This window comes from Heloderma suspectum, chromosome 12 (assembly GCF_057233095.1).
Source record: "Heloderma suspectum isolate Gila_16-S chromosome 12, 16-S_ref, whole genome shotgun sequence".
NCBI lineage: Eukaryota > Metazoa > Chordata > Lepidosauria > Squamata > Helodermatidae > Heloderma > Heloderma suspectum.
In genome coordinates, this window is record NC_139469.1 from 37,161,191 (window position 1) to 37,173,230 (window position 12,040).

Below are 12,040 nucleotides of genomic sequence, written 5' to 3' on the forward strand. Positions count from 1 at the left end.
CAGACATAGGATCCTTTGGTGTAAATCTTGTAAATGCTGTATATAAAAATGTGGTGAATAATGGGCAATGAGATCAATTCGCCTATATTGATAGTTGGTTAAATTGGTGCGGAAAGAATCCCCCTTAGTTACAGAAGTGTAAATGTGTAAATGTGTTACTGGCAAAGGACCACAGGGGCAAGAGACCCCAGGTGGTGTCTGAATCAAGTAGTAAGAGATAAATTTGCCTCAGGGAAGGTGAGGTTATCAGCATTTGGATGAGTGCCAACCAAAATCCACTGAAGGTGAGAAAAGGTTGAATATAAAGTTCAATATTGTAAAGTCATGATGGTATGCTCCGTGGTGAAGCCCAAAGCCCCTGTTCCCCCCGATTCAAGCCCCACGGAAGGAGCTTGAAGACTGGGAGACCCTGCCCAAGGTGCCCTGAGCTCCCCCCCCCCGTCTGATTCGGTCTGTTAGGTTGGGAGGAGAGGTTGTTGGGGGAGGGAGGGGGCCCGCCAGAGACAGTTTGTCTGCCACCGTATCCAAGTTTGTTAGAAGAAGCAAAAGCAGTTGAAAAAGTTGCAACTTCTGAAGAAAGAGATTTGTTTGATGACTTAAAGACTGTGGCAAAATCAAGAAACAAAGACAGAGCAAGTTCTTAAAATATCAGGGTCTGTGTGAGCTTCTCTCTGTCAGCCTACTCAGAGCAGAGCCAAGGGGGACTTGCCTAACCCCCCTTTGCCGTGGCTGGTTTAGCCTTAGCAAGCAGAGAGGCTGGAAGGTGTCTGTGAGGACCTGACAAAAGAGTGAGATTTGCAAAAAAACCTAACAAACAAGAAAAGCATCACAGCTGGAAAGCTGAGCAGCACTGCTCTGTTCTTATCTGTGGAGGAATCTAGAAGAGGTGTAAGGTTACACCTTCCCCATTCGAACTGATGAAGAGACACAGAGCTTTTCTTAAAATGCATCCCTTCTTTATGGCCCAAAGCCTTCTTTGTTAGAGGCACTCTGCACATGGACTGGAACTTTGGCCAGTTAAAGACTTGCCATAAAAAGTACTGTGAGGCTTGTCATAGCCTTAAACTCCCGTTGTTGTAGATTGTGTGTTTGTTTGTGATCAGCTCAGTGTACAGTTTGATTTGTGATTTCAACACTCAGATAAAAAGCTGCATTTGACTGAAAGAACTGGGTATATTTAGCCTTGAGAAGAGAAGACTGAGAGGAGATCTGATAGCACTCTTCAAGTACTTAAAAGGTTGTCCCAGAGAGGAAGGCCAGGATCTCTTCTCAATAATCCCAGAGTGCAGGACACGGAATAATGGGCTCAAGTGACAGGAAGCTGGATTCCAGCTGAACATCAGGAGAAACGTCCTAACTGTTAGAGCAATACGACAATGGAACCAATTACCTGGGGAGGTGGTGGGCTCTCCCACCCTGGAGGCATTCAAGACGAGGCTAGACAGCCATCTGTCAGGGATGCTCTGATTTAGATTCCTGCACTGGGCAAGGGGTTGGACTCGATGGCCTTGTAAGCCCCTTCCAACCCTACTATTCTATGATTCTATGATTTCCAAGGCTTTGATTTCATTTACCCTAATGAAGCATACAGATACAAATTTCTAGAGATTCATAGACTACAAAGGAAACAGCCTTCAAAAAGTTCAAAGAGAAACTACGAAAGTTAGTTTCCCTTTAAAAAGGGGGCAGCAAATTCTCTTAACTTAAGAGGTGAGAGAGAGAGAGTCCCCCACTCTCCCGTGATACTTCTAAGCCCAGCTGTGTTTCTGAAGCCTAAGAAAGTTCCTGCCCCATGTGTTCCAGCTCTTTCTCAAAATCTGAACTGTTCTGACGTTCCATTTGCTCAGAGGCAAACCTGACACTCTGCCAAAACTCATGCAGTGTGGAGTTGCCGATGCAAAAATGGTGGCTTGGAATTCTTTCCACATATGAGAACGCCCTTCCCTTGATTTTGATGGGCCCTGACCATGCAGTCAGAGGAGCAGTATAATGGTTAGATCTGCTCCACCATGCCCTACTATACAAAACAAATGTTTTCCAGTCATGGTGTTAGACTTTAATGATATGAAAAAGGTATAAAAGAAGGCAGAAGAAAGTAGCAGACAAAAAGGCTTAAAAAAAGAAAGAAAGCTTATCCCAAATGTGTATCGTTGAAGATCTAAGCAAGCGAGTCTCTGTCGAAGCAATGGCAAACAGCCTAACTTGCAGAGAAAACAAAGAGTTAAAACTGGTGCATGGCACAGAGAATTTGAAACATGATTTGCAGAACAGGCAAGCCAAAAGATAAGTGTGCCTGTTACAAGAGGGAGGCTATAGTAGCCATAAAAAGGGGTGAAGCCCCCGTATGAAGCTTTAACATAAATATTACCCACTAGAAGTGGACAATTAAAATAAAAAAGGCTTTTCTTAAATTGAAGCAAGCCTTAATATCACCGCCTACTTTAGCCTTATCAGACCCCAGATCATGAAGTTTTTAGAGCTATGGTGCACATGAGAGCACATAAAAAAGTGCCATTCCTGGAAAAAGGAAAAGGCAATGCTGGCAGCCACCATGGGCGGAGATATAAACAGCAGCTTGAGAGCACAGAAGTGACCAGAGGGGGGGGGGGGCAGAAAAGGAAAGGGCCAACCGGGGCTCAATAAATGTGCGTATTGCCGAGAGAAGAGACATTGGAAGAAAGATTGTCCAGAGCTGAAAGAAAAGAGAAAAGAGACTCACCCTGAAGGCTGCCAAATGCTGGCAGGGTCCTCCAGTGGGGGGGAGTCTAGCTGAAGGGCCACCACCCTACGAACAAACGCTCGGGAGAATCCCAAGGTAAAAGTAAGGGTTGGTGGCGAAGACTGTAAAGCCCTAGTAGATACTGGAGCCACATTTTCTATGATCCCTGTGAAGCCCCCCGGCAAGAAAAAGTGGAAAGCATGTAACTATAGAAGAAATTAAAGGGGGAAAAAAAAAACACACTAAATTGCCCCTGTGTAAGCCCCTCCTCACGAAGACTGGAAATAACATACTGGAACATGCCTTTGTAGTTTCATCTGCATACCTGGTTGCCCTCTTGGGGCGGGACTTGTTAACAAAACTGCAAGCTAAAATCTTCTTCCGTGATAATCAGATTGTAGTACAGCTGCCAGCAATGCAGGGCTCAAATTATCGAATGGCCCTTCAAGCAATCAAGATTGTGTCAGAGGCCAAAGGGACTGAGATTTTAGAGAATGTTGATCCATGTGTGTGGGCAGACAGAACCCCTGCCCGAGCAAATGCATAACACAAATTAAAATCTTCTTTAAAAAGGGAGAGCCCTGTGTGCGTGAGGCAGTATCCTCTGAAAAAAGCCACCTGTGCAGGCTTGAAGCCGCTCATTGAGAAGTTCAAAAATTATGGTTAGCTAATAAAGGGATCATCCCCCTTTAGCACCCCGATTTTGAGTGCGCCCGAGGCAGATAGCACCTCCTTCAGGTTGGACCAAGACCTGAGAACAGTGGCTGACTGCCCTTTGTGCCTCAAAAATGATTCAAAGATGTTTGAGCCCCCAGCTCAAATGAGAAGTCGCCCATGCGCTTACTATCCTTTTCAGAGATTTCAAATTGACTTTTCAGAGTTGCCCCAGACTCATGGCTATCGGTACCTGCTAGTAATGATAAAAGCAATTGACTGCACCGCTCAGACAGTAGCCAAGATCCTGTTAAAAAGTAATCCCTAAGCTCTTGTTACCTAAAGAGAGTGAATCAAATCAGGGGCCCCATTTTGTTAGACAAGTGACGCAAGTAGTGGCCCAGGCATAACAAACTAACTAGAAGCTACACCCCCCTTGGAAACCTCAATCTACAAGTCAAGTTGAGAAGATGAACCGCACCTTAAAGACAATGCTCATTAGAATTTGTTTAAAGATTAAGTTGAAAGGCCACAGGCCTTGCCAATCACCTTGACTCAAGTATGGTGCGCCCCCAAGGGAAGTATTAAATTGACACCTTTTAAACGTTCCACAAGTGCCCACCTCGGATATTACCTATGGCTGATAGCTTAAATGTGAATTTAAAAGTAAAAGTTTTAAGATTCAAGGTTATGTTACTGCTTTGCAGTCTGTTTTGTTTTCACAGGTTTGCGACACCGCACCAATCCTGGCCTTTAGATGCTCCAGTGCATAATCTCAATCCCAGCGATTGGGTGCTAATCCAGTCCTAGAAAGATGAACCACCTACCAAGAAGCAGAAGGGTCTGTTTCAGATCCTACTTACCACTCCCATTGCTATGAAAGTCGCCAAAAAAAAAGAAGTGGATTCATCACACTGAATAAAGGCATCACCTGCACCCGAGAGGGTCACACCGGAAGCTGACCCACCTGAAGGTCACCGTTGGAATAATGAACCCCTGAAAGGACTCAAGTAGCTCTACAGAAAGGGGGCGCTCTCGTTTCAAGGGTTCCTGATGAACGGAACAAAACTGAGTTCCAAAAGTTCAAAAAAAAAGTGTTTTTGTTGTCCACATTCTAGTAGCTAGAACAAGGGCGTCCCAGGCCTCACTTGCTGTTTAGAGAAAACCGTCAATGCCACAGCGATAATAGTTTGCGCCTTTAAGTGCGTAGTCCACTGCTGGACCAAAGAGAGTATAAATTTGAGAAAAGCCTTTTGAGGGGGGAATTGTAGTAAAAATGTAACCTAAAAGCCATTGTATGTGTCTTAAGCAGCACATAGTACTGTAAGAGCTGCGCATGCCTAGAATGAGCAGACAGTAACCCTAAGATAAGGTTGCTAAGCAAACTGCTGGCAACCAATCAAAAGTAACACGCTGGCTAAGGAATGCAAGCTAAGTGATAAAACTGTAGCGCGGAGGTTGCCCAGGGTCGACTCTGCTTTGAGCGTGAGCTCCTTTGTCGAACTGTTTGCAAACAATAAAATCGAGTTGGACCCAGCCTGAAGTTGACTCTCCTCTTTGGGGCAAATTGGACTAGCCTCCAGGGGGCGAAACTAGCATTTTGTGCAACAGTCCTACACACACACCCCAGTGATCGTGTGAACGTGCCTGAAGAGCTGCTGGATGATGGAAAACTGATGAGGGATTGTTACCTGGAGGGGGACAGAATGCATGTGACTTGGTTCTAGTTTTTCAGTAATAGGTGTGGTCAGTGCTTAATCTCTAAAAATGGAACACTGAGCCTTTAATCTGTGTGGATACATTCCATCATTATTAAATGTGTTTGGAGGGGAGGCTGAAATTGCTCAGTGGTCAGAGAAAAGCCTTCTGCATAAGATCAGAGGTGCTCTTTATTTTACTGTTATTTTTACCAATATCTGTGAAATTTAAATACATTCCAATAATTCTAAATGTATATAAAAGCACATTCAAATGTCTGTCATGGGCCTGTGCCCTAGATCTTGTAAGTACCTAGCAACGTCCCTGCCCAGCTGTATATGCCGAAATCTGAACCCATAGCATGGAAGAGCAGTCTGGCATGCAGGGAACATCCAGCAAAGTATACAGTCAAACCCTAGATTTGAATTTGGAAGCTTTACTAAGGTTAAGAAACAAGGGCTGAGGGAGAAATCAAGCAGAGGCGGCGGGGGGAGCCGGAGATGTGCGGCCGCCCTGCTCACTGGCTCTCTGCCTGTCCTGCAACTGGTAGCGAGGAGGAGGAGAGCAGCAACAGCAGGCGGCCACGGTGGGGAGAAGGGAGGCTCCCCGAGGGAGGGGGCCAAACCCGGCACTGCACTTGGGCGCGAGCGTAGCAAAGCCTCTGCACAAGCAGCTTGCGGAGCGCTGGCACCTTTGGCGACGAGGCCCAGGCGTCCCCCGGGAACGCTCTCTGGCTGGAGGATGAATGGAGGGAGGCGCAAAAAGAGGAGAAAGGAGCAACTCCCCCCCCCCGCCAGAAGGAGGCCTTCAAAGTGCAGATGTGGGGGAGATGAATTAATAACACGTTGACCCGGTTCACACAGGAGGAGGAGCCGCCAGGGGTGAACCTCCCTGCAGGGCGCCTCGCTGTGGCGGTGGATGCAAGTCCGGCTGTTCGGGGCAGGCGGGGCAAGCCTTGGCTCCTGGTCGCATGCAGACCTAGCAAGGGTGGGCTGTCGGGGTGGTGACAGGCCACCCAGAATCCATGGACGTTGGGGTGGCGGGTGGCTTGCCACCCACCCCAGTGGCCCACCCTTGCCCGGTTCACACGTAATGAAAAGCCACAGTGTGGCCCCTATTCCCCAAACATTCAAAATGGTGGCAGCAGCTGCGATGAGAAGCCCCACAGTGAAATTCATCCATGGTGGCTTCTTGTTACGTGCGAACTGGGCCAGAGAAAGAGAACTGTATGTCCAGAGTGGGCACAGAGAGGGAGAAAGGGACAAGGGTGATCCTGCTCCCTTTCAGTTACAGCTCTAGAGGGAGCGCGCTCCAGCATTTGGGAGCAACACAGCAGAAAGCCCTTTCCCACAGGCTTGGCAAGCGGGGCTCTGTAAATGAGGGTGTCTCCAAAAGGGCCTCTCCTGCTGATCTTAATAAATGAGCGATTTATACCAAGACAGGCGGTCCCTCAGGTAGCTTGGCCCTGAGCCATTTTGAGCTCAAACACCAGCACCTTGGATTGAGCCTGGAAAACACCTGGCAACCAGTGCAGACCTTTCAGTATTGGAGTGATATGATCCTGATACCGTGCACCGATTAGCAGCCTACCTGTCGCATTCTGAATCCGCTGAAGCTTCTGGACACTCTTCAAGGGTAGCCCCATGTAGAGAGCATTGTAACAGTCTAACTGTGACCTACCCAAGGGGTGAACAACTATTCCCAGATCAAACCGACTCAGGAACAGCTGCAGCTGTACACTAGATGCAGATATGCAAATGCTCCCGGGCCCTTGCTGCTGCTGCCACCTGCAGGTCCAGGGACAGCATAGGAGTGAGGAGCTCTCCCACGCCACAGCCTGATCCTTCAGAGGCGCACAGCCCATTCCAAAATAGGCTGAATTCCAGTCCCCGAGTTAGGCTTTCTACTGACCAACAGCACCTGCTTTCTCTTTATTTCATTTCTACCCCACCTTTCTGCCAAGAAAGATGGGACTCGCGGTAATTACAATCATAAATAAAACTTGACTAAAACAATAACAAAACAAATGCATTGAAACACAATTAAAAACACAGCAGTAACAGAAGAAACTTTTCTGGGTTTAATCTCAGCTTGTTTGCTTTCGTCCAGACCATTACCAAACTTGGGCAACGTTCAAGGGTGTCAGCAGCTTACTTGGAGTCAGGGGACAAAGACCAGTGGAGCTGAGTGGCGCCAGCACATCGCTGGCCTCTCACCCCAAGGCTCCAGAGGACTTTTCCCAGTGGCTTCATGGAGATGTTGAAGAGGCAGCACATTGTGGGACACTACAGACCAGGATGGGCAACGTGTGGCCCTTGCTGCCCGCCCCCCTGGTACTGTAAAAGCACATGCGCACAAAGTGGAACCCGGAGCAGCCGTTGCGAAGGCTTTTTGACTCCTTTGGTGCTCCATAGCTGCTCCGAATGCCGTTTGTTTGTTTGTTTGTTTGTTTGTTTGTTTGTTTTTGGGAGCTCAAATATTTTGGCCACCTAATGCGAAGAGAAAACTCCCTGGAAAAGACCCTGATGCTGGGAAAGACTGAACACAAAAGGAGAAGGGGACGGCAGAGGATGAGATGGCTAGATAGCTTCACCAATGCAACGAATATGAACTTGAGCACGCTCCGGGAGTAGGGATGTACGAAAATCACTTACCTGTTCGCGGATTATGCTGATGGTGGGGGGGGAGGTGCTCCATCCCTCCCCTGGAATCCTGGATGGGGGGGAGGCGCTCCGTTCCTCCCCCCCCCCCCGGAATCCTCCTTGGCCGGCTCAGCAGCCAGCCAGGCCCAGCCAGGCCAGAGCCATCTGCAGCCAGATTTCCGGCCGCGGAGGGCTCTGGGGGGGGGGGGGAACCGCGTACGCAAATGGCTGTGGCTACGGCCGCCGCCATTTGCATTCCTTATTTTTGACATCTTAATCTACGTAAATATTTACGTAGACTAAGACGGCGAAAATAAGTGGAACGCAAATAGCATAGTGGACGCTATTTGCATTCCCCTTATTTTCGCTGTCTTAGTCTACGTAATTATTTACATAGACTAAGACGGCCCAAAATAAGGAATGCAAATGGCGGTGGCTGTAGCCACAGCCATTTGCGTATGCCTTTTTATTTTATTTTAACCCAGTCGTTTTAGGCTACGTACATTTTTACTGGTTAAAAAAAAAAAAGGCATACGCAAATGGCGGCGGCCGTTTTTTTTTTTTACCCAGACGTTTTAGGCTACATAAAAACCTACGTAGCCTATCACGTGGGTGTAAAAAAAACCCCAAAAACCTGCAAATGGCGGCAGCAGCAGCCAGTTGGAAGACCAGCCACCGCAGCTGCCACAGCTGCCGCCGGAGCCACCGCCACCGCCCGGAAGATCCGCCCCAGGTAAGTCTCGTCCCGGGGGGATCTGCGGGGGGGGGGCGGGGGGGCAGGCCGTTCCGCCACAGATTTCGGGGGGCCGAATGCACTGGCATTCGGCCTCCCCGAGATCCGTGGCGGAATTCTCTGCCATCCCTATCTGGGAGAGAGCGCAGGACAGGAAGGCCTGGCGTGCTGTGGTCCATGGAGTCACAAAGAGTCGGACACGACTGAATGACTGAACAAGTCCTCCCTTCCCCTCTGTGGGTGAAGGAGCTCTGTGCCAGGGGCCTTTTTGTTGTTCCCCACCCCTCTTTCCCCCCGCTATTAAGGCAAGCAGATGCCTTAGTCTGTTGGGATGCTAGAGACCCCACACACACACACACACACATGCCTGCAGGGTGGGGCTCACAAGAGTGAGCTGTGCAACCACTTCAGGCCACCTTCTTTGCACCCCACCTCTGCCTGTGAGGCAGGTCAGGGGGTGGGAGCTGTCACAGGCACCCCCCGCGACTGGCCTGTGAACTTTGTTTTCAGCTCTGCATAACTCCCTCACCCTGAGGCACTCCTGGTACATGGCTACTCCAGGCTCTGGGGTCAGACAGCGTGGGTGGCATTTAGTCCCACTTTTCCCCCTGTATGGTGTTATTTGGGAGGGGGGCTGAGCTTCCCTAGCAGCATCATGGCAGAGCCCCCCTGACTCAGCTGCATCCACAGCATCAGCATCACTGCTCCTCTCCTCGAAACACTCCAAGGCTGCAGCTGGACCTTTGGGGAGATCAGGACACGCACAATGGCAGTGCTGGAGATAAGTAGCAATACAAAGTGAAATGCAGAGTGGACAGCCTTTGGAAGAGGTTCTGTTGCTGAAAGAAAGCACAGTATTTTAGGACACATGTAGAAGTGTTCATCTTCTACCCCCAAAGACTCTGACCTTTAAGAGAAGAAGGGACAGCTGAGACATCTGAAGAGCTGGGGCAAGGTGTGCCAGAGATGTGGCAACAGGCTGGGGTTTGCCTTGGGGAAGTGGGGAGCATATTGGAAAGGCACCACGAGCATTGCCAGCACGTTTGGGGTTTGGCAGCTGGGTCGGACCCCACACTACCAGGAGGAACACCTGCTCTCCGGACCAGTGATGGTGATAACTTCTTTTGAGCAGGTGTCTGTATGGGAGCAATGGAGAGCAGGTAAAGAGGTCACCTCACTCCAACCCAGCTGGGTGCAGGAGCTAACAGGGACTCTAATGCGGGGAAGGAGAACCTTTGTGGCCAGGGAACTAAACTTCTAAAATCAATAGAGGAGTCAGGTCAGATGCTGCTTGCTGCTGTTGTTGTTCAGTCATGTCCAACTCTTCGTGACCCCGTGGACCACAGCACGCCAGCCCTTCTGCCACAGACCAGCTCACGTGCCAAAGGCCTGTCTGAATGAACGAGTCTTGCTGCCGCAGAAGGACAGCAAGGGGGGACCGGCCAGGCAGGACCCACACTGAGCCCCCGGACGTTTGGGAGGTGCCGCTGCACTGGTGTTTTTCCCAGATGCCAAGGCTGCTCAGGGGATACACATGATGACGAGAGCGCAGGATCTCCGGCCGAGTGCCACAGACACACCGATGCAGGGGGCCGTCAATGAAGGAGGAGCCTCAAAGGTCACCTGAGTGCAGGTGTGTCGCTTCATAATGCAACTTTGCGCCACACCTGCCCTTCGCAGGGCTTGCACTGCAGTCAAAGTGGGAGGAATAGTTGCAAGATGAGCCCTGCTGCCCTGGGGCGTCTGAAAACCATGGCTGAATGCACGCATTTTGTTCCCCTCTCCCGCTCCTCCAAAAAGCACTGCCCATCCCCCTGCAAACCAACTCAAGAGCTAAGCCCCCTCCATAACTTCTATTGGCATGTCCTCAAGTACAAGACTCCTGTTGCCCCCCTTCCCCAGGAGAAAACACCACTGGAGAAAATGTGACTCACTTCTAAGTGGATGTGCATATCGTCAGGTTGTCAGCAAGTAGTTTTTTGAGGCAAGGAAATTAAGAGGAAAAGGGTATAATCGGGAAGGCTTGAAAAGACATTTCATACTTTTTTTCCGAAGGGGGCAGGGGGCGCGGGGAAGCAGCATTGATTTCGCTGCCCCACTTCACTGGGCAAGGAAGAGAGAGGGAGGGAGAGGAGGAGAGGGGCCCTTCAGGGGGAGGGAGGAGCGCTGTGGGGAAAGGCTGATTGCTGCCCTCCTCCTCCAACCTGCTGCTGTTTTGTTTGTGGCACTGTAAAGCTGCATAGTCAGCAGGGATGTGCATTGGATCCGGCAGAAGCACGAGCCAAATGGGTCCCGTTTGGACCATTTCTGGTGCTTTTGGAGCTGATGTTGGCTTCCCTCCAAAGTGGCCAGAACTGAAGCTGGGCACAGTTCTCAATTCAGCTTCAGAAAGACAGACACTGTGTCTCCAAAAATAGCATCCTTTGATTTAATTTCTTGAAACACAGATGAAGGTGGAGAGGCCAGGGAGGGAGTGTGGTTGAGTGACTGGCAGGTCCACCTTCTAATCATAGGGCACATTTTATTGGGGGCTTCAATCACTGTGCTTCAGATAGGGATGGCGGAGAATTTCTCCCCGAAACTTCGAGGGGCCGAGCACCAACGTGTTCGGCCCCCCGAACAAGTTTCGGGGAGAAATTCTCCACCCCCCCCGGGACAGGACTTACCTTTGCCGAATGTCCCTCCCGGCGGCGGGTCCGGCCGGCGGTTCGGCGGGTGTTCGTGCAGGGCGGGAGCGGCAGCCAGTCTTTCGACCGGCTGCTGCCGCTGCCATTCCAATAAAAAAAAAAAAAAAAGCCCCCGTGATAGGCTTTTTTGTTTTGTTCAGTCGTTCAGTCATGTCCGACTCTTCGTGACCCCATGGACCATAGCACGCCAGGCCTTCCTGTCCTGCGCTCTCTCCCGGAGCGTGCTCAAGTTCATATTCATTGCATCCGTGATGCTATCTAGCCATCTCATCCTCTGCCGTCCCCTTCTCCTTTTGCCTATCACGGCTAGATTTGCAAAGTCAGCCGTGATAGGCTACGTAAATCGTCACGTAGCCTATCACGGGTGACTTAAAAAAAAAAAAAGCACTTACGGATAATGGCGGCCCCCATAGGGAGCCGCCATTCCCGTTCCTTATTTGGTCGCTGTAGTCTACATAAAGATTTACGTAGACTACGGCGAAAATAAGGGCAACGCTATTTGCGTTGCCCTTATTTTCGCCGTAGTCTACGTAAAGATAGGAAGCCTCCTCCCCGGCCTGAATTTCGGCCGGGCGAGTCGGGAAGCCTCCCCCCCCGGCCTGAACTTCGCGGGGGGAGTAGCAAAGCGCCTCCCCCCCACCGCGAACAAGCTTCGACAACAGGTAAGTGACTTTCGTCCACCCCTAGCTTCAGAGGAGGGCAAGGGTGGGCCGATGAGCTGTGCACTCTGAAACACCACCAGACTTCATTATGAAAAAGCCTTACGTTAGTTTACCACAACACCTACCTACCCTTCTGAATCTTTGGCATAAGTTTCTTAATTAGAGATACTTTAAGGCTGTCTGTTATTTTCAGATCAATGGTCCACAAGGAATATAGGGGGATAAGCACATCCTCTTTTGGAGAC